Source organism: Haemorhous mexicanus, chromosome 5 (assembly GCF_027477595.1).
Source record: "Haemorhous mexicanus isolate bHaeMex1 chromosome 5, bHaeMex1.pri, whole genome shotgun sequence".
In the NCBI taxonomy this organism is placed as follows: Eukaryota; Metazoa; Chordata; class Aves; order Passeriformes; family Fringillidae; genus Haemorhous; species Haemorhous mexicanus.
This window is the reverse complement of record NC_082345.1, coordinates 7,780,900-7,808,729: the sequence shown is the minus strand read 5'-3', so window position 1 is coordinate 7,808,729 and position 27,830 is coordinate 7,780,900. Positions and strand designations below refer to the sequence as shown.

At 41.5% G+C, this 27,830-nt stretch overlaps 1 long non-coding RNA gene across 2 annotated transcripts in view; it reads left to right on the top strand.

Moving 5' to 3' along the window:
* The window catches only part of LOC132327054 (uncharacterized), a 31,382-nt gene extending 3,932 nt beyond the window's left edge, over positions 1 to 27,450 (top strand). Inside the window, exons 2-4 of one of the 2 annotated variants that reach the window (XR_009486430.1) lie at positions 12,463 to 12,546; positions 18,063 to 18,134; positions 22,537 to 27,450. This is a non-coding gene — a long non-coding RNA (uncharacterized LOC132327054). The remainder of the gene's footprint in view (positions 1 to 12,462; positions 12,547 to 18,062; positions 18,135 to 22,536) is intronic. The other variant, XR_009486429.1, reaches the window with a different exon arrangement.
* The last annotated feature ends 380 nt before the right edge of the window (positions 27,451 to 27,830 follow it).

The window sequence follows — 27,830 nt, the reverse complement described above, 5'->3', positions numbered from 1 at the left end:
ACTGTTGTATTGTATAAACTTTAACAATAGTGTTGTACAGAAAACTTGGCATTAAACCGGTATCAACAGAAGTGAAGCTCTGGCACTAGGACGAGTGATTTATTTTTTAATTTACTTTTTTTTTCCTCCAAGAAAGGAGGCATTAAAAGGGGTGGTTGCACGAGCAGGTTTTTAAGGGTGCTGCCGACATAATGCTGTTTATCTTGCAACTTTTTTTCCCGGGTGTTTTTTCACTCTACTCTTGTCCCGGTACCGCTGGCCGCGCTCCCCGGGCGCAGGTGAGCGGCGCTCCCTGGGCAGCCCCGCACGGGGAGCCCGCTCGGCTCCGCTCGGCTCCGCTCCGTCCGTCCCGGGCGGCGCTCCCGGCAGCCCGGCTGAACCGCCCGGAGCTGCGAGCCGGCACCCTGCTCTGCCCGGAGCACCGCGCTCAAACCCTCCATCTAATGGGTGCCTCTGCTCACAACCGGGTGCCTCGCAGAAATAGCTGCTGGAGGTTTAAAAAAAAAAAAAAAAAAGTATCTAGGAAAAAAGAAGGTAAGAAAAAGAAAGGAAAAATAACACACTGGGGAAAAAAAAAGAGCTTGATTTTAGAGAAGAGTAAGCTGCAACAAGTAAGCAAATACACATGACGAAATCTTCATTGAAAACTTTCAATTTCTCGGGTCTTAAAGGGCTTAAAATTCCTTTTTATCATAAATTACTTACAGGTTTTTAAACTACTCAAGACCAGTCCAGTGTCCAAGTTCTCTTACATTAAGTATCTATGTTTTAATTACACCAGAGTGAAATAATCCTGTACAAAGCGAATTGCAATGCACACAAAATTTACATACAGCACAAATTCCTTTGTGGTTTTTTTGGTAGGGAAATGTTAGCAAAACTGAAAAATTTGCATGAACTGTAAGAAAATAAATAGGGACATCCATTACAGTATCACTTTCATAGTATAACTGCAATTACTTACTACAGACAGAGACAATCCAAAATGGTTGTAGATAGAGAATTCTGTTTGTGAGTTGAGTGTTAGTATCAGATATATTTACGTGGCCAACTTCAGCTCTACAGTTCAAGTTACCATTTCTTTTGAGCCCATTAAAGGTAAAATACAGGGTACATAAAGTGCACCTTAGGTTGGCTATGTAAAGGATAACTGGAAACTCACACAATAACAGTATATTGACACTGGTAAATTTAAATCCCTCTCCTCGAAAAAAAAAACCAACCCTCCTAACATTAATGATATTGACACATTATTATAATCAAATATAATGTCAAGAGAATAATGAACCTACTGGAAGTATTCATGTATTTATCCAGACAGATAAATACAGGCTTCTACACTCCTGATATCAGCTGCAGGTATAAAACACAGTTGTGAGAAAAGGACAGTACTTTATAGAATTTGTGTTCCATGAATGGTGTCATTTGAGTCTTTTGTCTGTCTGTCGTGTCACACTTACTGGAGTTGTCACACATGCATTATTAAGTTTCATGAATTGTAAAGGGATGCCTGAAGTTATAAACTCATCTTTAACATAATTCTGCTGCGTTTCAGTTGCAGTGCACAAAATGTCCTGCACAGAGGCACAGGTGATGTAACTAAAGGTCTCCTCTCTCCCTGTGGACAGAAAGGGCCAGTTCCAAGGCTTGGGATGAGGCCGTGCTCCTCCTGGGCTGTCACTCCACACTGGTGTGTAAAATGGGTTTTAGAAAGGAGGGTCATTTTGGTGTTGCCAGCAAAGCAGAAATTCAGTGCAAAAAGTATCTTTTTTTCCCCCCTAATTTTTCATTTTGCTGTTTCAAGGATGAATCAGCATCCATGTGATTAAATGCGTGCCATAATTTAATAAAGGTGATTTTACTGAAGTTTATTACAAACACACAAGCCCTATAAGGAAAAGGCCAAATAAAGTTTGCTATGTAGTCTACACTAATAAAGAGTATTAAAACTGGCATTCCAAAAAGAAAAAAAAAAAAAAAAAAAAAACGGGTTGGGGGGGGCAAAATTGTGAAAACCTGCTTCCAGACCTATTCAGTGAACTATGTTTTCAGTTCATCCCAGGGATTGATCCATGGTAATTTGAAGTTTCAAATTTAGCCATTTTTTTCTTAGGGCCTTAAAGCATTTTACTGAATATTTTATATGGGTGATCAAAGCCCTGGAATATTAAAAGGTCAACTCTTAAATGTATATTCCCAGAAAAAGTTACCAACAGAAATACAATGCAATGACTTTTCTTTTGATGGACCAAAAATATCAAGAAAACTGTACAGTATTTTTTCTAATGCAAACAAGTAACTTAACAAGAAAACTGTACTGGGAGAAAAACCCAGACCTTTTGTCTCTTGGAAACAGGAGAATGTGACTGGGTTGTATATGGAGAAGTCTCCCTGACTCAATTAGAAATACAGCTGCTTTTCAAAAAATTTTGAAGCCAAATACCAAAATTAAAGTTGATGTCAGAAGCTCATGTTACTTCTGTCATTTATCTGCAATAAAATTTAAAAATTTCACCTCCCCCCAGCAACCATTTCAATAAAATCACATACTCTGTCCCTTCCGTACGTGAGTGCAGATTGGGACACCTGGATACAGGTATGTACATGTATGTATGCAGTTATAGTCACATGCTAGCACAGTCCAGTAAGTGTGAATAAGACTCAAAATCAATATTGTTTATGTAATTCTGCACAATAGAAATTATAATATTTTTATAATGCAGCCTAAAGATTACTAATGAAGGATTACATTTGAATTACAACAGGAAAATCAATGGAAGGCACGGTTCAGGACCATTGTTTTTCTAGTTATATAAACAAATGCAACATTTTAAAAACCTTAACACAGCTTAAATACAGAGTAAGAACTACATAAAAGAAGCTGATTGTAGCAGCGCTACGCCAGCAGGAATTTTATCCCTCGGTGTTACCGTAACAACTCATCCCTAGGCTCAGAGAAGGAAGGAGGCTCCCTGCTCTGGGACTGCCTGGATGCAGGACCTTGCTCCCACACCTGGGAGCCAGAGGGAGACTGACAAAAACGTGAGGGATTTCACTGAATAAAGCACTGCATGTGAAGACCAGAATGTTCCAGCTTTCAGCTGGCAGTGCCCCGAGTGTTCAGCTCAGAGGGGAAAGCAAAACAGGTACTTCACACTCATTGTGGGGACTTATAAAAACAGCTTTGCTTTAAAACTGCACTTACACGACTGTTTGGGTAGCAAATAGGGATCCCATGCTCATGGGGAAACATTTCTATAGGAGTATCACGTTCACTGTCTAAGAAGCCTAAGAAAATTATTGGAAATCTATTAGAAAAGGCCCTTTTGTGACTGAACTACTGCACAGTTCCAGCTCATCTTTGCCCTTCCCTAACAGAGAGCACCATTTTGAGGCTATCGTGCATTTTTCCTTCCAAAGGGGTTAACGTCAGTGGAAAACGCAAGGATCCTCTTACCACAGAAAAACTGAGCAATGCAGTTTCCCAGAGAAGCTGCCTTTTTATTTTTACAGGTGCAACTGACGTCTGTCTTGTATTTTCTGCTCACCCAAGTATTAATTTAAAAACCACACACACATGAACATATGATATGCAGCTATCTGCACCCAGGTAGCTCTTTTACACTTTCCCATACTTCTTTTTACTCAAGTTTTTAATAGAAGGAGGCACAAGAACAGATTTTGACATAAGACAAATAAGGAAAATAAGCATTCATATCAAATGAATTTTACTGAATTACACTAGGCCTGAATATACATCCTAGTGTTTAGAAAAATGTTCATCTTCAAAATGTAAAGAACAGGCTTCGTAATTTCCATAGCACACCTAAAGCCTGATCAAACCCCATGTTCTACAGAACTATTTTTAAAATCTTTCACTATGTATTTCAATGGTCCAGAGAATCAAAGAAATCAAAAGGGAAACAGAAATGGTTTCATATTAAAAGCAGTACAGACAAGTGTACACCAGTTGCTAAAGAGAGGAGGCTATTAAATATGAACGGTTCCTACGTGGTTTTCACTGCAGGGGTCACATTTGGAAAGAATTTTGATACCAAAATTAGAAGCTCATGTTTTAATTTCAGCAACATCTTTGTCTAGGAAATGAGAGAAATCTTACCCACCATTAAGCTTTACCAGGTACACTAGCTGGAAAAACCAGTGCCAGAACTAGTAATGCTGAGGAACCAAGTTCACACAATAAAATAGACTATTCTCTGCTCATTCTATTAATCTAAATCTTGCCACAGATAAAGCTATTTTTTAAACAGTAAAATAAACCTAAACCAAAAAAAAAAAAAAAAATACTGAGAGGTTTGAGTCAGGAACGTTCAAAGCAAAAGCATTCCAAAAGGTTCCCTTCACTAAGGATCTTACAGAAGAGGCACTTCTACAATGGCATCCTAAATTATCATATTGCATGCTGAAATGTTTAACACATTCAGAAAAATATAGTTTTCCCTTTTGTCAGGCATCCTATAGCTATTGTAAGGTTCCAATATCTTTCTAAAGAAAAAGAAATATTTTAAAATTTGAATACTAGCTGAGTATTTTCTTAACTTTTTTCTTTTAAACTCCAAGCTGCTATCCACATTTTAAAATTCTACTACAGTTCATCAACTCCAAACAAAGCACAACCATATCAGTGCTTTAAGGCAAGAAAAACCCCCCAAAATAATGCAAATAGCATTGCCTTGAGACTCTTTTTAGTCTCTAAAATCCCACAGATAACAGAAAAGCAATACTTATACTGAAAAAAATGATAAAAAGGGATGGACTTTGCATTTTTTTTTTAGTAAACATATTAATTTTAACTAAGCAACATGAGGGACTAATAGACATGTCAACCTGACAATATTATTTTAGTGGAAAACAGGTAAATATACATTTCCACTCTATCTTCTAATGAAAAAATCTAAAAGTAGTGGACTTTGGGAATTTCCAGCAATAAATAAGGGACACAGAAGGGCTGGTTTCAGTATTGCTGCAGTCAGCATCACTTGCTGCTCAGATTTGGTTCAGCTCTGAATGCAAGTTTTCACTCAAAGGGCGTGATAACTCAGCTGCTCAGCCACTGCTTTTGTTAAAAGAGCTCATTCTGCTGTATTACAGAATGTACTTTTAAGTCTAAGAGTAGATTATTAGAAGTGTTTGTTTAAATAATTCAGCTGCAAGAAAACTTAAAGAGGGATGTAATGTTTTACTTGAAATGACTGGAATGCAAAGACACATTTTTACCTTAATCCTATTCATGCTGACAGCCACAGAAGTTCCAAAGTTTAGTATTGTAGTGTTATTTTTTTTTTTGTGATGGCAACATTATAAGCTCCCCCCAAATACACTCAGATCCCTTGTGCTCAGTTCTAACCCTGCTGCGTTTTACACAACTTGGCTGTCATCAGCAATTAGGGTTTTTTGGTTAGGGTTTTTTTTTAATAGAAGGAAAAAAATGTGGAAAAGCCATATGCTGGCTGAAGTTATGTGTTTATAGCTTAATTATTTTATGATCAAAAATTGTATTTCACAGATTTTACTGCTGAGCAAAAAGAGCATACAGATGAAAAAGAACCAACTTTCAGTTGGTAAAAGGTGGTGGCTTTCTGTATGCAAGTCTTCCAGATAATTTATCTCAGCTTCCATGTTTATATACGTTCCCTAGTCACAGCACCTAAAAATGAGATGCATCACATTCTGCCACCAGTTACTTTCAAAGCCAAGAAAAAAAAAAAGAAAAAAAAGAAAAAACATCCCAGCCTTTTTGCATAAAATCAGTGATAAAAACGAGGAAGTTTTAGTTCTCTCTGGCTCAGTACCCTGTGCTTGCCATGCTTGGCCTCACAGGGCCCTGTGCGTGTGTGCACTGCTGCAACATGCAGAAAAAGTTATGGAAAAGGTGCTGAATCCAATCTTCTGGGACACAGCACCACGCTTCCTTACAGGCTGAGAAACAAGGCTCATTCTGAGACCTCAGAGGCCCAAGTTTGATGCTGCAATTGCAATGTGCTTTCTCACTTTCTTTTAAGGGAAGAAATCGCTATTTTTCACTAGTCTGTGCTTCCTCCTTTGGAAGAATCCAGTCAGGGGAAAAAAAAAAAAAAATTAAAGGCTGAAAAGTGAGCAATTGAATTACAGGGGGAAGACCCAAGCAATATATTTAGTTCAATGAGGGATTAAGTGCCACGGCCACTGGTAATTAAAGAGCTAATACGTCCTCTTTGAAATAGTTTGACTTTTCCTCTGGCTGCGAGCTCGGCGCCCTCGGAGGTTGGGTTGAGGCAAACCTGATACTCTGCCATTCTCCGGCAGCACGTGCCGAAATTAGTTCTCCGTTTTGTGGTGGCCCTCGGAGAGCAATTCCCATTGAGAAGTGAACAAAGGCCGTGACCCCGGGGTCAGAGTGTAATGCAGGAAGCATGACCTCCCCTTTGTTCAGAACAGCACTGTTTACTCTGCCTAAGTAAAGATCACCAATACATTAACTAAAGAGGATTAAAAAGGTCATATCCCTAGGGATGGAGCTCACGAAAGTGGCAACTCTCTTCAGTCACTAAATCACTGGACTTCCCCATCTAACCCCCCTGCAAAAAAGAGACACCTTAAGCTGTCATGGCTCAGTGCCACATTATTTTCAGAGCAAAATTCTGTACAAATTCACATTTCAGAACCAGGTTAATTTCTGCAGAGCTAGCCAGCTGCTTGAAAGTTATTTATAAAGTTATCAAAATATTCCAAGTGAAAACGCGTTACAATTTTTTTTATTTTGTATCGCCTTTTGAAAAATACTGAGTTGACTTATAAAATTGATTTGGTCTCAAAGTAGTTACTAAAAAGTGCAAGTTAACTATTGTAAATTAAATTCTTAAAATATCCTGTAGTCTGTGGATGGGCAGAGCAGTTGCCTGTTGCTGTAGACAATTGCTAAATCCATGATGGCTCACTTGCAAATAGGAGAACAAGGAAAATAAATTGAAAATATGCTGCCTATATAATTTAATGTATGCGGATTGCTAAACTTTATCAGGCTAAATAAGCACTTCTTTTGGCTGTTAAGATTTCTCTCACCAACCTCTCATAATATCTTAGAACATGATTATTAATATGGGTACTAAGACAAACATCTCCTGAAACAGCTAAATTAATGCTGCATTGGTAACACACAGCTAGACAGCATGTTGGACTGTCTCCTTTCCATTCTCACCTCTAATCCACTGGCCTGCTGAATGAGCCCAAATTTGCTTGTACCTTGGTTTCCTCATCTGTGATGATATGGCTCACTGGGATGCAGATGTTACCAGCAGTTAGACAGCCACAATAGGAGGAAAAGAGCACACAGAAAAGAATGGTCCAGACTAAGATATTTTCCCTTCTTTATCCTTAGGCAGAGGCACCTCTGATTAAGCTGAACATTATGTTAGAGCTTCCAGAAGAAAATAATAGGAATCAGGCCAGGCAAGGGGGGCAGGTTTTAGATCAAAGTCTTTGGGGCAGGGAGCTCAGCACCACAGACAAACCCCACATAGGGTAAATGATTTGGAATCAGCATGAGATCACCCAACACCAGCAACTTTGAGAAGAGGACCAAAAGTGGCCAAAACTCCAAAAATCAAGGTCCTAGAGTCCCACAAAACAGCATGAACCACAAAGGGGGAGGGCTGAGACAGTGTCATTCCATTCTCAGACACTTTGTGCCAAATAGCTATTTTTGGATCCATAACAATATGTTCACCTTTTTAGTTTCTAGCAGCGTGAATTAATGCAAGAGGTGTGGCAAGCTGGGATCTCGTTGCACCCAGCTTGCACTGGCCCTTCTGCACCCATCACTGCAGTTTCTGCTCCTGTGGTCTCTGATCTTTTCTCATCCCAGTCGAAGGAATCACAAACTTACTGCAGATTCCAACACAGCCAAGAGTAAAGAAGAAACTTGCAAAACACGTGTCTGCACCGTGATGGGCATCATTACACTGCAGGGGGGTGAATGACTTGCACTCAGAGTAACTCTCACCTGCCCAGTTCTGTGCCTGAAACAACCAAATCAAGTAACACACTTTCCTGTGACTGCTGTTCCCAGAAATTTGATATGATGGTATTGGCCTTTTTATTATACACCAGGAGTCAAGGACAGAAAGTGGAGTCAGAAAGCCTTGACAACAGGTTTAGAAAAGGCTGTGTCCAGGACAAAGCAAAAATGTACAGCAGGTGTGTAAAATAATGTTGTATGTTCATCAGATCTTCCCACTGATTTCAAGGGAAACCCTCTGCTTTTTGACACAAAAGATTATGCAGGCATAGTATATCCATCAGGAAAAAAGGGTAACAAAATCTCTAGATACAGAAGGAGCAGGTGGGCAAGAGCAATGTGAGTACTGAGCAAAGCTTTGTATCAGGCTGAGGCAAAGGGGTACCTTTTCCAAAAAGCACTGGACTGAAACAACCAGAACAAAGAATATACTTAGACATTACGATTTAAAAATGGAGACTGGGAGCATAAGGACTGAACCAGTGGCATAAGGACAATTTATTGACATACATTAGAGGCAGGAAGACTGCACAATTGTCTGGCAAGTCTGAAATAGTACTGGGAAACAAAGGGAGTGAAGAAAGAGGACAAAAAACACCACAGAAAAAATAATGGCTGATTATGACCTTGAGCTACTTAGCTATGCACAAGAGGAACCCTGTCTTTTTTCACCCTGCATCACCATACTAACATTTCTTGTTAGCTGGGTTCCTAATTTGGGATATTCATAAAAAATACCCACTACTTCTTCCAGTGGAAATTCCTAGTCTTTTCTTTTTCAGTTCTCTTTCACAACAGCCAACAGCACTTTCCCTCCAAGATGGGAAGCATAAACAACACTCAGGAAAGTGAGAGAATAAGATGTCCCTTCTCTTAAACAGGAAAACAGAGGAAACATAATTCTGTGACACAAAATCCTTGCATGGTTCATTTTTTGGGAGGGGTGGAGCAATCTTGACCCTACCTCATATTCTAAGATATGCCTTTCTATCTCCGGATGCCCAGAAATCCAGACAGACCAAAAGGTACCTTCTAGGCTAAAAAAAAATTTTTAGGCTTAATACAGATGGAAAAAGCTATGCTATTCAAATAAAAAAATTGTCCCCTCTGGTCCTTTCAAAAAGCAAATCCCATTAATCAATTCTTTTGCAAGTTAAGGGTGAAAGAACAGCAGATAGCAAAAGAGAAAGTGCTGAAATAAAGGGATAAATTAAAGGCAAGCCATTCTGAGGACACACACACAGCATTTCAGAAGCAGCCCAAGGTTGGAGGCAGGGCATCCAACAAAAACCTGCACTTTTTTATCAGGAATGAAAGGACAGCAGTCCTCAAAAATAGCCACAAATGATGATCCAGATTACATGCCAATGAATTCTGTGATTTAGTAAACCGTCTGGAAGGCTACTTTAAAAGATTATAACTTTAATGCCTGCACAGGGATTACATAATGGGGAGAAAGACAACATTGATAACATAGAAAAAAATATGTCTTTTTTAACTTTGAGTGCATTCACAGAATTCATTATTATTTATCTGGCCTTTCAAAAGGGCTTTGACAATGTGACTCATGAAGACTATAAAGAAACACAATAGTCACGACTGGAAGTTGGAGTATAGATTAAAAACAAGCTAAGGAGCCAAAAGTAAAATGTACAAATGAAAAGACACTTTGACAAGATAAATGTTAAGAGCTGTTGAATGCAGAGGCCATGCTGGTATCAGTTTTTAACTTTAGTTCATGTCTAGAAAGATCAGCTATAAAATAAAGGGGCAAAAATGACAAGCAAGGGGAGAGTAGTGGAGTTACTGAAGGGTTTCACCAAGCTGAGTGAATGTGAAACACAGTAAATATTTTTTTTTTATAATTGCTAAGGAGATCATATTGCAGCATTCTCCGAGGGGAGGACCTGGGTACCACCATAACAAATCAACAAAAACTTTCAGGGATATGCAATAATGTCAGGTAAGTCAAGCAGCAAAAGAGTGCTGTGTTGAAAACATTATCCTTCTAATATCCGCCTGCCAGGGAAACAGCTTCCTGGAGAATGCTAATGAGCCTTTCCTCATTAAAGCTACAGCAGCAACAGGAGTGCAAGGGCAGGTGTCTACGACAATGTCACTTTTAAGAGACTGCCATATATGAAACCCTACAATGATCAAACTATCTTAGTGAGCACATGAGCAAGGGAACACAACAGAGATACACAGCCTGAAAGTCAGGATCTGTAGTCCGACTTTCTCACCTGCTTCCAGTCTGGAAAGGGAAATGATTCAGCTAAATGAAACAAGCAGCAAATTCAAACTACAGGAATATATTATTTTTCAATGTGCAGCCTGAACATACAAAAAATCAATGCCTTGTTAAGGGACAGCAGCAGGAATAGGCAAGAATGATTCTATCCATAGCCTACAAAAATACAGGGTTGGATGGGATTGTTTGCTGGGAAGAGCACGGGGACCTTTGTGCAAAGCCAAGCGACCTGCCTGCTGCACTTTCTGACAAGGACAGGGTATTCCAAAAGGATCTGATGCTGGTTAACTTCACTCTCTTACCAATCAATCAATTTTGTAAAAAATGTCAGGGTAGATTTGGCATTAATTACACCATGGGCCTGTTCCAGTGCAGCAATTCCTACTTTTGTTTTCTGTGGCCAAAAGAAGCGGCAAAAAAATAGAGGAGTTCACTTTATCTAAAGCAAAATGCCTCATCCTCTAAGCTGGCTATGGTGCCTGACACAGCACTGTCAGTGCATCATTTACATGTCACAAAAACATGTAAAAACATGTATGTTTACTTTGCCATCTGCTCTCCCCCTGCCACCACAAATAAAAAGCAAGAACCTCAATTGTAAGATTTTGTTTTACTATACAAACGTTGCATATAGCACTCTGGTTCGGAATGTATAAATACATTTCCTTTTTTTAATCTTACTATCTTTTTTCCCATGCAAGCATCATTATTTGCAAAACCCATTTAATAATTATAAGACAGTCCAAGTTGTGTGTCATATCCTGGGATATTGCCACTCATACAGCGGTTTGCTACACTCAGTCTTTGGTCTTGTGGCTAACAATTCACCCAAGCAGTGAGAATACCTCACCACAACCCACACACTGCTGCTCTTCAAAGGAAGACAAGGATACATAATTAAGAGATGATGAGCTCAAATATAAGACATGAGATGTGGGAGCAGATTTTTAACCACACCGGTGAGTGGTTTTACTACTGAAGTTTCATCAGCTGTCTTTACTTATGGTATCAGTAGAACTCACACATTCTCAAACTATATTTGCAGCAGCAAAGGGAAAAAAAAGGAATGTTGAAACTGTACCACTGCATAAAAATAGTTTTAACATCAACTGTTCAAAACTGAAATTGTAAATCAGCATTATTAACAAAATGCCCTTGAAACAAGTGGGGCCTATGTCTCAAAAAAAACACCAAACCAGCATCCAGTTTTGCTAAAAATACTGTCAAAATTTCATCCCACAAGAACTGTAACCTGAAAATATTCTCAGTCTCATTTCAAGACTTTATGATGCTGAAATTGTGGCCATAATATAAAGAACTATAGACAGAAGTATTTGTGTGTACATGCACCAGCCCCGGAACTAAAAGGCACAACGCAGAGTGGAAATGAAAATTCAGATGTGGGTACAGATCCACTCCAGCACACACGTGATCAGTCCCTCGCTGGCTATTCAGAATAAACAAAACATCAAACTACTTTTCTGCAGAGCTTAAACTAGTTTTTGTTGCTCTTGTCATGACTGATTAGGGAAAGAATTGATAAGTCTGGAGCAAAACAAGATGTGAATAAAGCTACCAAACTCAAGCGAGGGCCACTGACCAGCTTTCAGAAAGAGCCATAAGAAATAGCAGGATTACATGCTCGCCTGTTTTCTGATTAATAATAACAACAACAAAAAAAAGAGAATAACTCAGTTTTACCTAAAAGAAGCCTTCATTTTGTGCCGATGCAGACCACATCTCTAAAAGTCAGGGACCTTTTGCAGGGCCAGAGCCTCCCAGCAGCAGCCACACCCTCCTCTTCCTCATTTTTCTTCCACTGACCATTGAATACTTTCCAAGTCAGGCACTGAAAAAAAATAACCCAAAATAAAACCCACATTTTTAATGGACATCAGATACCATATTGCTGATTTAATTAGGCAGATTAGAAACAAATAAATATATTTGCACACACACCCATATTTGTATTTTCTGTTTCATTTCAAACAAATTTAGTAGGCCTGATTTTAATCTATTCAAACCACAGGAAAAAAATAATGAAAACATGTTCTATGCTGAGAGCAGAACTGAGCCCTCTGGCTATCTCTTTTTAGAGTTTTATATGACATGTTGTCCATTGGTACTGGAAAAATTCACAGAACAGGAGCTTTTCAAAGAATCTTCAGATGAACCTATATGTTTTGTTTTGCAGCAGTAATAGATGCCAGCACACTACAAGCTGAGAGAGACATCCCAGAACCTGTCTCTTCAGGGATTCTATGGATTTGACACTCAGGTAGATCTACGACTTCATATTAAAAAAAGAAAAAAAAAAAAAAGGAAAAAAAAAGGAAAAAAAATGATGCTGCATAGCAAGTATCAGACAACATGTCCTTATTCTTATAATATTTCATACAATTTCTTTTATCCATAATTTGGCAGTACACAGAACTATCTGGAAACTGATTGTTGCTGTAAACTGCTTTGCACATTGTATCATCTGCTGGCTTTAATTCATTATTTAAACAACACTGTAATTATACTACATTTTGTATTCTAGTTAACAAGGAAATAGTCAATATGAATTCAAAGTGAGAAAGCAAACTTCTCCCATATCTCAAAAAAAAAAAACCTACTTATTTTCAAACAACCAGCTCCAGCATTCAACAACAAAGCAGAAATACAATATTTAGGGTTCAGCAACTTGAGCTCAAATTTTTTTTTGCAAATAACTGCACCAAGATACTTTTGGGTTTTTTTGGTTTTGATCATTAGGACTGTGAAATTAATATTAAAATAAGCTGCTTGTTTATTTAAATTTAGAACTAAATTTATACCTTGAATTCACAGATTCAAGCTATTATGCTTGCTGAAAGAACAAATTAGTATCAAAATAAGAACAGAGGGTATGATGTGTTAGGGGGATGACAACATACCTTACAGGCAGTATATTTAATAATGCCAAGTCCAAAATTATTTTGTAAGGCCAGAATCTTCTACATATTTATTCATGTACAATTGTACACCCACAGAAAAACACCACTATAAGCAAGAAATGCACTTCACTCCTAGTCGAGGTGTTTGCAGTTCCATACAGTCCTGCATCCTAACAGGTTTCCAATACACAATTCTGAATTCTCAAAACCTGCATAATGCTATATTTGCACATACAGTAAAACATGTATTATTGACTTGCAAAGTACATCAATACTGAAGTCTTTCAAACACCGTTATTCCCAAAGAAATCTTTGTTCTCTAAACTGCAGAATATTAGATAAGACTGCCATTTATACCGGAGTGCTCCACTACACCCCTGACTTTTAAATCCAAATACACAATAAGGGAAAATGCCAGCACATTTGTATTTTACTGGTCCACAAAACAAAGATTCACCGTTCCAAGCCCTCCCTCCCATCCATGTATTCCATATCAGAAAAGCACACTCACTCCAGACTGTCTGCATTCCTATTTGCAGAGATGCTCTGCAATAAAGGGAGTGAACAGAAATCCAAGGGTTAACAGAAGAAACAAAACAAAACCAAACCCTAAACCAAACCAACAAACCCCACCACCAAAATGCCCAGCCATGCTGCAGTCCTTGCAAGAAAAGGAAAATGTTCAGCAGACAAGAGCCGAACAAAAAGCAAACGGAGAATTTAGTGTCGCGATTGCCTGGATACCAGTTTGGGATTTAGGCAGCCTTGGATTACAAGGACTATTCCCTTGAAAATCCAGCCCACAGTTCCTGCACTGTTTTCTACAAATACCACATCCAAACTGTGACTAAACACCTCATTATGCTTCTCTGGCACTGTTAGGAGCACACATATTGTACGATTTTCTGGGGCACATAAAAGCAGAGGAGAAAAAAGTGGCTGCTTTTTACCAATAGGTAATGAAATGATGAACAAGTTCCCTGCAAAAGCTTGCATGATCAGTAAATCTTCTTTCCCCCTGCCCCTTCTGACCTGTGCAGGCAACAGGTGACAAAAAACAGCCCCAATCTTCAGCTTTACAAATATGAAAATCTATGTCGACTATAAGACATCTGCACTACAATATAGCCTTTTAAAATAAATTTAAATTGAATTAAGAAACTTAGCCAGGCCTCTACACTGGCTTCAGAAAGTAAATGCTTTTCTTAATATTTATTTTTAGAGGTTTCATTTAAAGAAGATACTGTCCTCCCAGTTACAAAAAATAACTGGTGACTTGAGGTAACAATCTAGTATTGACAGATCTTAAAAGTGAAAACCCAAACTGCATTTTCAAAGGAACTGCATGCCTCGAATATTTTACGACAATCCCTTTTTTCTGTAACTTGCTAATTGATCTTAAATATGTAGATGAATTATGAGCCAATAACATCCAATTTTCTTAGCTCTTACTCCAGACAAACATTATATTCTGATTTATGAACATCTGAAATATTTAATTTGCTGCTCGTGGCATTTAAACAGTTAATCTAATTTATGGCAAGTTTTAAAGACTCCTTCTACGTTCTCCTTTAGGCTTCACCTCTCCAAAAGCCTTTTCCCCATTCCTTATTATTTAGTAATAGTATCCCTTTGTGTACTGGACATACTGTGGCAGTTCAGGAGGCTGTGGCAGTTACATGGTTCCTCTGCCAGTCCCCATATTGCTCATTAAATAATTTTACTCCCATATATACACACACAGCTGGTAAAGGGATGGCTTTGCTGCATTCAGCTACATCTACACTTCCAGAGCGAGCCTCGAAATAAAAAATCACAGCGTTACAAAAACGCTCAGCTCTCATCACCGCGCACTTCCCGAGTCTCCGACTGCTCACGCTACGTTGGCAAAGCTGTGATGGAGCAGTACACCTGTGTCTCTTCTAGAAAAAATCCACAGTAGGCTAAAAACGTTTCAGTTCTGTTAATACCCACTTCTCAGTTCGCAATTAAATAGAACCTTTCTTTAAAGAAAGGATTCCCTAAAATATTTTACACGCTTACAGTTTTCTATTTCAGAAAGCTTTACAAATTCTCCCCTTTTCAAATATTCAGCTGTGCAGCACCAGCGAAGAGCTCCGGGTACAGCAGATGGTTAAAATTCTGCATCATTTTAAAGAGCCTAAGAGAAAGCACTGCCTTTTTTCGGGGGAGGGCGGGGGTGGAGGAGAGGAGAGAAAAAAGCTGAGAACAGCAATTTGCAGCCCCCTTTTTTTTTTTCCTTGACAGCAGCAAGCTCCGCCTCAGTCTGGCCCTTCCTCCAACCTCTGCTAACCTAAAAACCAGCGCCAGCCTGGCAGCGGGCCAGGGATTCAAAAGTAAACATTATCCTCCTGCCATTTTTCAATGCTGTTTATCATATCCTGATCCCTTATTTTTTTTTTACCCCCCTCCTCCCGCCGCCCCCCCCTTCGCCATTGCTGAAATCCCCGTCTCTGCTCGCGGTTTGTCCGGCCCTGGGAGTCCCGCTCCGATGCGCCGCGGCGAACCTGCAGGATGTGGTGCGAGCGCGGACTGCGGCCGTGCCCCGCCAGGCGCACCTTCCCTCCCGCAGGATGGGATAGGATGGGATGGGATGGGCTGGGACGGCCGCCCGCCACCCGCTCCCCGCACAATGCACTCGCCTCTCTCTCTCAGCGCTGCAGCTGCCGGCACAAACGCGGCTTTTGCCTCCGCGGCTTTCCCGTTTTCTTATTGAATTGTGAGGGGAGTGCTTAAAGACCAGAGCCATCCACGAGCGGCCGTGAGGGCGCCGTACGGCGCTGCACCTGACTCTTTGTTATCCCTCATCGCTCATCCCCGGTCCCTTCCGCTCCGCGCTTCCTCCTCCCACCTTGCGCTGCTCCTCGTTTACCAAGGCTCCGGAAAAAAACCAACCCGACTAACTGAAGTAGCTGCGCGTTAGGGGTTTTTACCTAGTCGTGCACTGCATGGTGTGGATAGCAGGCATATCGGCAGGAGGAGGAAGGGAGATTTAAAAAAAAAAAAAAAAGAAAAAAAAAAAAAGAGGGGTGGGTGGAGTAAAAATAAATAAAAAATAAATACATAAGGAGAGCGGGATGGTGCCGCTGGAGCTCCCGAGCCGCCCCTCCGGCTGGGGAGGAGCGGGAGCGGGGCCGGGCGAACACGGCCATGTTGTGCGCGGGGTCAGCGCGGGGCACTGCGCTGTGCGGCGGAGCGCTGCATCTGCGGGCGACTCCTGTTGTTTCCCTGTTAAATCCTCCGCCCCCAACCCCCTGCACATTCCTGCCCGGCAGAGCTGGATCTGGGGGTTACTTGTATTATTTCCCATTAAATCCACCCCCCCCGCAACCCGCCACGGAACGCCGGCTCGGAGGCTTCGCTCGCACCCCCTGCTTTCCCCTCTCCGGGCAAGCGCAGGGGCACGGCGGCTCAGCAACAAGGTCATGTGCCATCGGCCCGACGAACAAAAGCCCTTCCCTCGTTATTTATTTATGGATTTGGGGCGTGTTCCCGGTGAGGAGGAGCCTTTGTGCGCGCAGGTTTCACACCCACAGGGGCGCAGCGGCCGCGGCTCGTCCAGAAGCGCCGCGGGACAGCCCGCGGGCTCATTAATAATTGCTCGCCATCTCCATATTGAAATTGCGGAGCAGCGCATGATTAATTAAGGAGGGAAAAAAGAAAGGGGCGAGCGAGGGAGGCCCGCGCGGACGCGGCCGCGTTAACCCCTTCGCGCCCGCCGCCCGGGAACTCGCCGGGAATATTAATTAATTCTGCTGTTTGCGTGTCGTTAGGCGACGACGTGAGGCCTCTGGCACAGGCTCTCCAGAGCCGACGACTAATGAACAAAATTTCCTGCAATCCGCTCATCATCAGCTTTTCATTTGGGAAGAAAACCCTACCCAAAAAAAAAAAAAAAAAAAAAAAAAAAAAAAAAAAAAAAAAAAAAAAAAAATCTAAATCTCATGCAATGAGGCTTAAAGAGTATTTACAACGCTATTTATATAAAGAGATATTACAATTAAAATCCTACGAAATGTGTAATTTAAACTCATCCGAGTGCTCCAAATAATGAAAATATTTCCCACTGCGATACTGTGATTAGCACACGGGATTGCAGCTCCTCAGACAGAAATGGGAGTAATAAATACGCTCTATACAGTAATCAAAATATAGAACAACCATTTTTCAGAGCGCTCCAACTTCAGACGGTTCTGTCTCCCCCGAGGACTCGGTCACTCGGCTCCCCCTGTCACAGGGCCGGGGGTTGTCTCGAGCAGAGCCGGGATTGCCTGAGCGCTCCCGGAGGCGCTCGGCGGGAAGTGAAGCTGCGAAGCGCTCGCACGGCACCGCCGCTCGGCGAGGCCGCGCCCGGGGCCGAGGGGGCCCTGGCTCGGGGCACGCGCGCGGCGGGCCCGAGCGGGGCGCGGGAGCGCTCACGCACGCACGCGGGGCCCGAGGGCGCGCACAAAGACACGCACGCACGCGCGCGGCGGGAACGCGCGGGCCGGACCCGCGCTCTGGCGGCGCTGCGCCTGCCCCTGCACCCTGGAAACCCCCACGGCCCCAACGCCACCTTCCTTCTTTACCCTTTCCCTTCTTAACCCTGTTCCTTTTGTAATCCTTCCCTTGTTTTACATCCATGTGCTCCAGAATTCCACCTGCAACTCTTTAGCCATTTATTTATTCCCATTTAATCTTTAGTTCCCTTGGTTATTAGCATCACTTACAGTCTTCTGCAGACGGCCCCTTTATTTGGCTGGAGGGTGTGTGAAATAGATAGACTGTGCACTTAACTAAAGCACCTTCTTTTGTGAAGCCAAGCACACATTCATTTGACTTATTAACCCTCCCTTTTTTTTTTTTTTTTTTGCAGAGTATGAATTCTGGCTGTTACCTGCTGGGTGGCTCCAGCAAGCAGAATTTATCCAGGCACAAATCAGGCCAGGTATGCTCCATCTCCTCAGCATGCTCAGTCTGCAGTATGGTACCAAATTCATCCTGAGCAGCTGTAATCCCACTGGCACTATTCAGCACATCCATCGATGTTCTGCCCAATGACAGGAAAGGACAGGCTGCCAACTGACACAAATTCCTTTATAGAGCCCAAATTTTTAGGACCTGCTAGATAATAATAACTCCTACTAGCAATTTTCCCCATCTGCATATTAACAGATGTGTGTTTGTCAGAGCCCTCCCGTTTCCTCTGAAGGATTTGGTGACTGGGAGAGAGCTGAAACACCAGTGGGCTGATCAGGGATGATAAAGTTTTGTGTTTCTCTTCCTACTGCTGACATTCTGTAAAAGTTTTTACTGGCTGTAATCTTTTTTCTATTGGCTGTAATCTGTTTATCCTTGTAATAGGTGAAGCCACACTGGGCAACTCAATGAAGTCACACTGTGACTACCACTGTCAGGAACATTTTCATCCCTTCACAGACCAGAATAAAGCATATTCGGCTGTGCACTATGGAGAGCAACTTGTTACACCTGAGGGTTTTGCATTTTAGTTGGCATCCAACAAAGAAGCAAAGTGCAGACCGAGCAAACCACAGCCCATAAAGACTTAGAAAGGCAGGCCCCAGTTCTTTAGATACATGTTTGGCTTTAGAGGCCAGAGAATTCTTTGGAGGATATAATCCTTTAGCTACAAAAACACTAATAAATATTCAAGTCAAAGTGAGTAAAATCCTTTCTTTTCTTACAAAGTTTGCTCAGCGTTGTCACACGAGCAAATACCAAATAATTTGTACAAGCAAAAGTTGCACATACCAAAATGTTCTTCATTTTCATGTCCTTTACTACTTTTCTCTGGTTTAAAGTAGCAAGGCATTGTCAGAGCTAATACAATACACAGTCAAACTCAAGGATGGAACACAGCAGTAGGAGTTTAATTTCTCTATATAAAATAATTTTTAGAATATGTAAAAACATGTTTTTAAAATAATTAAAGGTATACTGAGGGTATTCAAGATAGAAAAGTAAGTAACAATTTTAGTATATTTTTTCTCATTTTTTATCTACATGTTCAATTACAAACTTCCCAGTATTATGAAGCTTATGGGAATTGGCTAGTGATTCCAAACTCCACATGCTGGTTTAAAATTCTCTGTCTACAGTTTGTAGCTCAAAGGGGTATGAGGAAGCAGCATGGTTGTAGATTATGAAATTCTAATGGAAAAAATACTCCCTTAAAATTCTTCACTGCTTTATTAAATGATCCAAAAAATGAGAGGTGGGGCTGGCATAACTGCCAGGCGGAATGATTGCCAGATACCTCCTATTAGAAGACTACATTTTCAGTTGGTTAAAGAGTTTGCCAAACTCCAACTGTTTGGCTGAAAACAGCCCTCACCAGGTGTGTGCCTCAGGGATGACTTGTTTGAAAATCATCAACCAAACATCTTAGGCCTTTCTGAGAAGGCTGTTTGGTCATGCTGCCTAATTAGGGAAAGCTCTTCGAGAAGCTCCTGCTTGCCCCTGTTTGGAGCGGGGGTTAGAATGGGAGTGGCCTGGAAAGGAGGTGGAGTTTGCTGCTTCACTTGGCCAGGCTGCCAAGGTGAGAAAGCCTCAGCTAGTGTACGCTGGCCAGGACCTTCCTGAGGTTTGACGGAGAAAATCACAAAGCCCTCACTTTCATAAACCTTGCTGCTGGTGAGATGGAGACAAACCTTCTGCCTGACACCAGAGCTCTGTCATTCCAAGGGATGGTGGAACTGTCTGCCCGAGCACCACAAAACCATCGTCCTCTGCTCTTAACGTCTCTCCTGTGGCATTCAGACAGCCCAGTGCAAGGTGCTTGATTTCAGTATGGATGAACTAAAACTATTAAATCAGAATACAAGCAAAAGAAGGGAGAAGGGCATCTGTAAAGTGATGGAGACTGGCGGAGCAAGGGAGGCAGGCTGGCTGCAGAAGGTGGGAATAGACTGTCTGAGCATGGAAGTTAAAACATTTTGCAAAAAGAAACTGGGCATCTTGGCTGGGGAAGCAAATGGGGGCAGGTAGAGAATAGACAGTGCTGACAAGGCAGGGCATTGTCAGGGGAAAAGAGGGAATCACCAACAACTGTGTTGCTTATGGAGATGCTTGAAATAGAGAATTATCTTCTTATTGCCATCAGATGGCTCAAGTAGCACTGTGGGATGGTTCAGAATATTCCACTCCTCCTGATGACTCATTCGGATCTTAGACTGCTACAGGATAAAATCTCTGTTCGTGCCATTTGCTATTAACCCCCTCACCTAACTTGCGAAAAACTACTTGTTCAAGCATGTGTCCTGCCATGCAGACACATGCATACACATGTCAGAGCTATATTGAAACAATGGTTAATCTTGTTCAAAGAGGATTAAAGTATATAGAATCCAGTAGAGAAAAACAGGAATAAAATCTGCTGTGCAGCAAGTAGCATTTCTTGTATACAGCCCTTGTTTGTATGGTACAATTCTCACTTGTGGGCCTTCCATCTTTTCTGCTGGGGCCCAGCTTCAGGAACTGGATGAAACAAAACAATGCCATTATTGGTGGCTACCCTATTTTGTATTCTCCTCACTAACAAGGTGCAGTTCTATGTCTTATTAGCTGGATCCTTCTCAAACTACCCATCAGAGCCTGAATTACAAGGTTTTCCTGTGGCACTATTTACCACTGTGGTACTTGGATGCTTCTCAGAGATCCTCTAATTCATATTCACAGAAATCCCATGAGCTAAAGGAGAGAGACTACCCACATTTTAAGGGTAAGACTTTGACACAAGCATCCTCTCCATCCTGGGAGCCCAAACTCCTGGTAAAGCACCACACATACTGGCACTGTGTGCTGTAAGCACCTTTCCCCTGGACCCTCCTGGCAGGGGCAAAGCCTTGCCAGAGTTCACAACCAAGGAGCATATGAGGAACCAACATTAACTGACTTATAATTTGAGTGTGTTAAAAACAAAAAGTAAAATACCTGCCCTCGTGGATTTCTGCCAAATACATGCCCTTTGTTCTACACAAAGCACAGTTCTGAAGCAAGCACTACCAGGCACTAGGAGGTTAGGGAGCATTTCCAATTATCCCAGGTTAATAAAACTGGTTTTCTCAGCGTTATAGTGCTGGAACACAATATAAAATCAGTTTTAAAAACTATTTTCTATCTTTTAGCATCTTCTTTTTAAGTAAGTATTAGGATTGGGGAAGATTTTTTCTGGGGAGACTTAATGATGCTTGTATCCCCATTCATTTGTTTAGCCCAGAAATAAGTTTTGCACCCAAAGACAGGTTCTGAGAGCAAAGAGGGGGAGAGAAGAAGTGTGGAGTTTGTTTTCAGAAACTGCACTCACTCCTTCCTCCTGGACTGTGCTGTCTGCAGCATGGACAGACAGCAGGACGGGGCTCTCCTTTGCTTTTAGTTAGTTTTTAGCTAGCTTAGGCACAGAAGTTCCCTGGACTGTGGTTTTTCTTTTTCTTGGACCTGTTAAACCCTGCTCTGGACGGAATACCCAACAGAGCACCGGCAGTTCCACCTGTGGGCACCTGGCCAGGGCTGGGCCGTGGCATTTCCAGCACTGGAGGGACTGATCAGAGACTGGGTGAGCTGAGCTACAGCCCACCAAGGGACTTTCTGAGTTTGTCATCTCTTCAGATTGGCAAGAGTTTATTATTTAATTTTGTTCTTTTTTTTTTTTTTGTGCTGGTGAATGCTTTGCCTGTTAAATAAACGGTTTTTTTTCCACTTTTCTCCAAGGAAATATTTTCCTGAACCATCTGGGGGAAGGGCCGCTTGAATCTGCTTTCTGAAGAATCTCTTTAGAGGTTTTCTCCCAAATTTGCCCTAAACCAGGACAGACTCAAATTTTGTACAGCTGGCAATTCCAGTAATGCTTTGGGGAGTGTCATGGGCTGCTGAGCATTGCTGGTTTGTGTCCAAGCAGACACAGTGGGCATTAGCTGAGATCCACAGCTCCTGTAACTGGTGACAGCTCAGGATCCACATGGGCTCAATTGTGTGTGCTGAACTGAGGGCAAGGACTACCAAGTGACCATTACAACCACCTGCCAGGCCAAAGTCAGGTTTCCTTTTCCTTTTGCACAAAAGGAAGACCGGAGGCTGCAAGGAATGCACATTCCTTTCCCACTGCCTGAGGCAGGAGGATCCAGGTCAGGGCAGCAGGGAAGGCCACAGTGCACTTACTGGCTGTCTGAGTTTGTGGTTGTTTTGGATTATTGTTCCAGTAACACTTTTTTCAGCTTCTTCTGAATTTTCATCCTTCTTGAGCATTTTCAGTGTTTTGAATATGCCTAGAGCTGAAAGCTGTAACTCAGAGAAACCTGTAATAACATGAATGCTTATGCTAACTTTTACAGGATCCCTCAGACACCCCTGGAAGCAAAGCTCTGAATGGGATAAATCCAGAAATCACAAGCAATATGCCTTCTGCAGTTAAATGGGAGAATATTTAGAAAGAAAATAGCTTTTCAAGGTGAATGAGTTTGGCAAGAACTCACTGCAAAGCAATGGAACCATAAATTCCTTTTTGCACAGCACAGGAGACCTTGAGCCCCAAAAGGCAGCTGAGTCTTTGGCAGAATAAGCTTCTTCTACATTGCAGCATAATGATGCCAACAGCAAGGACCTTGCACCGAGTGTGGTCAGGTGGCACCTTCCAGGAGGACACATGGTTTGTTTTGGTGAAGAGCAAACAGTTGCCTGAATATATGCTAGACACAAATTACTGAAACTCTGATGATATGGGCAAAATGTTGCTATTTCAAACACTAAGAACAGCATCTTCTCAATGGAATGGTGGTGGCCTTTTGGGGTGAAATGTTCTTTGCACACTGCTACAACCTGAAACCAGCCCTGCTCAGGGCAAGCTTGACCAAGGCTAACAAAATTATTCCATGAGAAAAACAGTTAAAGTAGTCTAAACAAAATCTCTAAAGGACTCGAGTAATATTTTGAAGGCATTATTCTGATACGGAGAAAGAAAAATTAAAGTTCCTCCCTACAAAGTGTTTTTTTCATTCTTGCATCATCTCAGCACTTCTATTTCAACAGAAATATACTTACAAAAATCTGCTAAAATCACATTCTGGAATCCTAAATGACCTATGTGGAAGAAATGTCCTAAATCATCTGGAACTGTTGGCTAATGTGTGAACATTTTCAATGAAAAAAACCCAACAAAAACAAACAGAAGAACCTGAATGTGAAAGCAGCTCTTTCATTTTCCTACAGAATGCTGGATTACTTCTGATAAAACTTGTAATTTATAAAAATCTGTTTCTTTGGAGAAGGTACAACTCGCCCATCTGTACTCTCATAATTCAGAAAAAAATGAACCTGGTAAGTGATTTATTGATGAAAAAGTAGGGAAACTAGGAGTTAAACCTCCTATGTTCACAATGGACACTGTTAATTTTGAAAGGTGAAAAGGCAAGTGGGAAAAAAAGGAGCTTAGGAGATGAGAAGGTACTGGAGCTTCCTTCTTAATGTCATTTCCAACACTCATATGCAGGTAATCCTCTGTATAAAAGTCATTTTGTTCTTATCTAAACATTGTAACAGCAGTATTCATATCTTCCAGAACAAGACATACACTCTTAAAAAGTAAGGGGTATTGACTGATACCCAAGTAGAAAAATAATGGAAGAAGTGTGATAAACCCCCAGACATTCCTCTTTCAATGGATTGAAAAAGTCAAAACCAACCACCCCTAAATTTAAACCAACCTATCCAAGTGTCATTTCCTAGCTTTGGTTTCTTTTTGTCACAACACTGTTACTGAAAGGTGGATTTTGGTTGATGAATTTACTTGTAGCACAGGACTGTATGACAAGCAATGCTTCTGCATTTTGTTGTATGTCATTAGTTTCCTCCCCATAAACCATTCAGGCTGTCACTCAAAGATACCTTCCATGTGGTTTTTTAGTCTCAGCAGTTTAAATTTTGAATTATTTTAAAATAAAGAGTGAAAAATGAGATGGTGTAGTGAAATCTGGGTTTAGTCAATTGCACTTTTAAGGGTATCCTGATATTTGAAAAAGTGGCCAAGCACATTCTGCCTGTTTGTTTTGATACAGATACATCTGTCAGGAATTCGTGCATAAGCTTGTATGGGATTCCCAGGATTGTGTGTGTTGTAAAAGAAATCTGTATTGGTCTGCTCCCAATCTAAATACACTTGTGACTAAAGCTCTCACATGCAGATAGAGATCTAGCAAATCAAAGTATGTTTCCAGGAGCTGTAACTTATTGAATTTACATACAAAATCAAATAGGTGATGGGAAAAAAAAGTACATCAAAGAGTACTTGAACTCTACTGTAGTACACTCCTACCATTAGATCTTATTTTATTGAATGATTCATGCCTTATTGGCTTTTCTAGATTTGCTTTTATATTTCTGCCTTGCTATTTTAAGATGCATTATCTTTAATCCAAAAACTGCCATCCTACCTAAACCTATTTAGAATTTTCTATGATTAAATTTCATTGAATGAAGATTAGTGAGAATTATGGCTCTTTCACAGCACAGTCTGAGGGAACACACCAACCACAGTTTGGCATACCCCAAAAATGCCTTGCCCACCTTTACATTTTATAACATCAAGATGTGAAGCTATAAAACTGGAAGGAATTTTTTCTTAACTGAGAAAAACCAGTGGGAGAAACTGATTTGTGTTCAGCTTTCTCCTCACAGCAGAAGGCCTTGCAGTTTTCATACATTCATGTGTTATTTGTGCCATGTGCAGAACACAGGACGTGTCACTTCTGTAGAGATGGAACCCAGATCTCAGGGTGGGAGGGAGCTCAAACCAGGACATGCTTCAACCACAGACCAGTTCCTCTGGAACTTGACTGCTTTGCAGGAAATTCTCTGCTTTGGAGCCACCACAGATGGCTCAAAATCTGTCTGCACATGCAATTAGCAGAAAATGAACAGAAAATTGCCATTATTTGGGAAAGTCCAGGGCAATAACTGAAAATAGTCCATTAAAGCTTATACATTCCATGCTTTCTTCACTTCAGATAAAATCCCACTCCCTATTTAAGAACTTCTTTTAGAAATTATTTCCTTGGTCATTTAAGGAAACTGGAGCATACTGCGTGGTTTGAAGTTACCTGAATTCCTGAACTTTGAGGTGGCAGCAGTGGAAAGGAACTCTGACTTTGGGCCTGATCTGCTTAGCAAAAGCAATGACTTTGATTCTAATGCCTTTTGAGCAACAGCTCTTTTTACAAAATAAGTAAAAATCTTACATATTTGTAATATACAATCTCAAAATTTAGTTGAAGAAATAGCATTTAAAAGGTATTCCCCTGCAGAGCAGTTAACAAGCATTAATTTAAAAAACCCACACTAACTTCACTAACTACATCACTATGTATTGATTAACATAAAGGAAATATTTTCCTTTAAAAAAAATACATAATAGTTTAATCTGATTTTTTTCCCCAGAGTTCTGAGTTAGTGCATGATTATTTCTAATGGAAAATCTCAGTGTGCCTTTTCTGCAATGAAAATATTTAAAAGATAAAATTCTTTAAAAATACATTTTTTTATGTTGCTAATTCCTGACAATTTAAAAAATCATCTTCTCATGCTCACTGTATTGAGCTCAGCATTTTGTAAATAGAAAAGTTTAAGATTAAAAAAATCCAAGTGTGTGATTTGTTGAATAAAAATACTCTAGTTGTTGGTCAGTTGTTTAGTTACATCAGAATACATGGTAAGCAAGTCTACATTCCTTTGAAACAACAGCTTCTGGTTTTGAGGTGTATTTTAGTGGCAAAAGAATATTAGTTGCACTATGAGTTGTTGATTTATTGAATTGTAGAGGATACAGCCTCAGGTACTACCTGAACTGCTTCCCACCTGAACTGCACAGGCTGCTGCTTTGCCAATATTTCAAAGTATGTTTTGCTGAATGAACATATTTTCAACATTACACCACGGTGGAGTAACCTCTTCACTTGACCAGCACTTCATGGGATCTTTGGTACCAAGAGGTCCAAAGTTATACATGGGGGAAAACAGGCATAAATAAATGCAAAATAAAAAAGTCTAAAAAAGTTTCCACCCTCCAGCAACCACCTAATAAAAGGGAAAGAGAGAACCTGATGTGGGAGGAGTGTGGGAGTCCCTTGGGAGTTTCAGGTCCCTTTCTGTTTCTCTTCCTCTTCTCTTTCCCCTTCCCTCCCCCTCACTCAGCTCTCACACCACTCCATAGGCTGTGTGATGTTTAGGATGTTTTCTTTCACCTGAAGTGGCCTCAGTGGCTCAAGCACCCCTGAGGAAGGGCTCTGTCCCCTCTGCCACCCACTCCAGTGCCAGCAGCAGGAGATGAGAGAGGGGCTGGCCCCAGCTCTACCCAGGAGCCCCCTGCCAGAGCAGCCCACACACTTGGAGGACACTGCACCAACCACCTGAGGCTCAGCAGGATACCCAGGGCTGCCAAGAGGATACAGGAAAAACGTGTGTCAGTATGTGAATGTCACAGGGCCACAGGTCTGATCTTCTCCCCAGTCACGGACCTCACGCCTCTGGACTTGAAAGGACTCAGGATTTGTGCTGCTTCTGGCTGGGGTAGAGTTAAATTTCTTCCCAGTAGCTGGTAGTGGCTGTGTTTTGGATTTGTGCTGGAACAGTGCTGATAACACAGGGATGTTTTAGTTATTTAGTTTAGGCATGCACAGAGCCAAGGCCTTTTCTGCTCCTCTCCCACCCCACCAGTGAGGATCTAGGGGGCACAAGGCCTTGGGAGGATACACATGCAGGAGAGCTGACCCCAACTGGCCACAGGGACATCCCAGACCATACAGCATCACTCCAGTATACAAAGCTGGGGGAAGGAGGAAGAGGAAGAGGGGATATTTGGAGTGATGGTGTTTGTCTTCCCAAGACACTGTGACCTGTGATGGAACCCAGCTTTCCTGGGATGGCTGAGCACCTGCCTGTCCAAGGGAAGAGGGGAATGAATCCCTGGTTTTACTTTGCTTGTGCACACACTTTTGCTTTCCCTATTAAACTCTGTTCATCTCACCCCCTGAGTTTTCTCATTTTTCTCACTTTTTTTCCCAATCCTCTCCTGTGTCCCATGAGCATGAGGGAGTGGCTGCATGGGGCTGAGTTTCCATCTGGGGTTAAACTATGACAGAGTTTCTCACACAATGAAACCCTTGTTCAACTGCAGAGGGAAAGGCTACTAAAATGACAAAGCAGAATCCACATGAAGCAAACTACAGAAGAAGCTGCCCCACCCTTTTCTTTCCAGATTTCAGAGGAGGTCCTCTGCTGGGCTGGTCTGAGCACTGGTAACTCAACGAGGGTCAGGCTGTTTCACATCACCCTGGGACCTGGGCTGTGCAGGGACAAGGCTGGAGGCAAACACCCCTCTGAGGACAGCTCTGATACAGGCTGGTTACCTTGCTGGAGGGAAGACAGTGTCTGGGCTTGAGCTGTCATTCAGTTTAACCATCTGGTATGGAAAAGCAGAGCATGTGGTTCGGAACTGCAAGCTCATACTTGTTTCTAAGTCATCATTGGCCAATACCTATTCCAAGCTCCGTGGTGAATATTTGAACACTTACACAGACCTTGTGAAAAAGAAAGGAACTTTTTTCATGGAAAAATGGCTGTGTGTATCAGTTGTGGG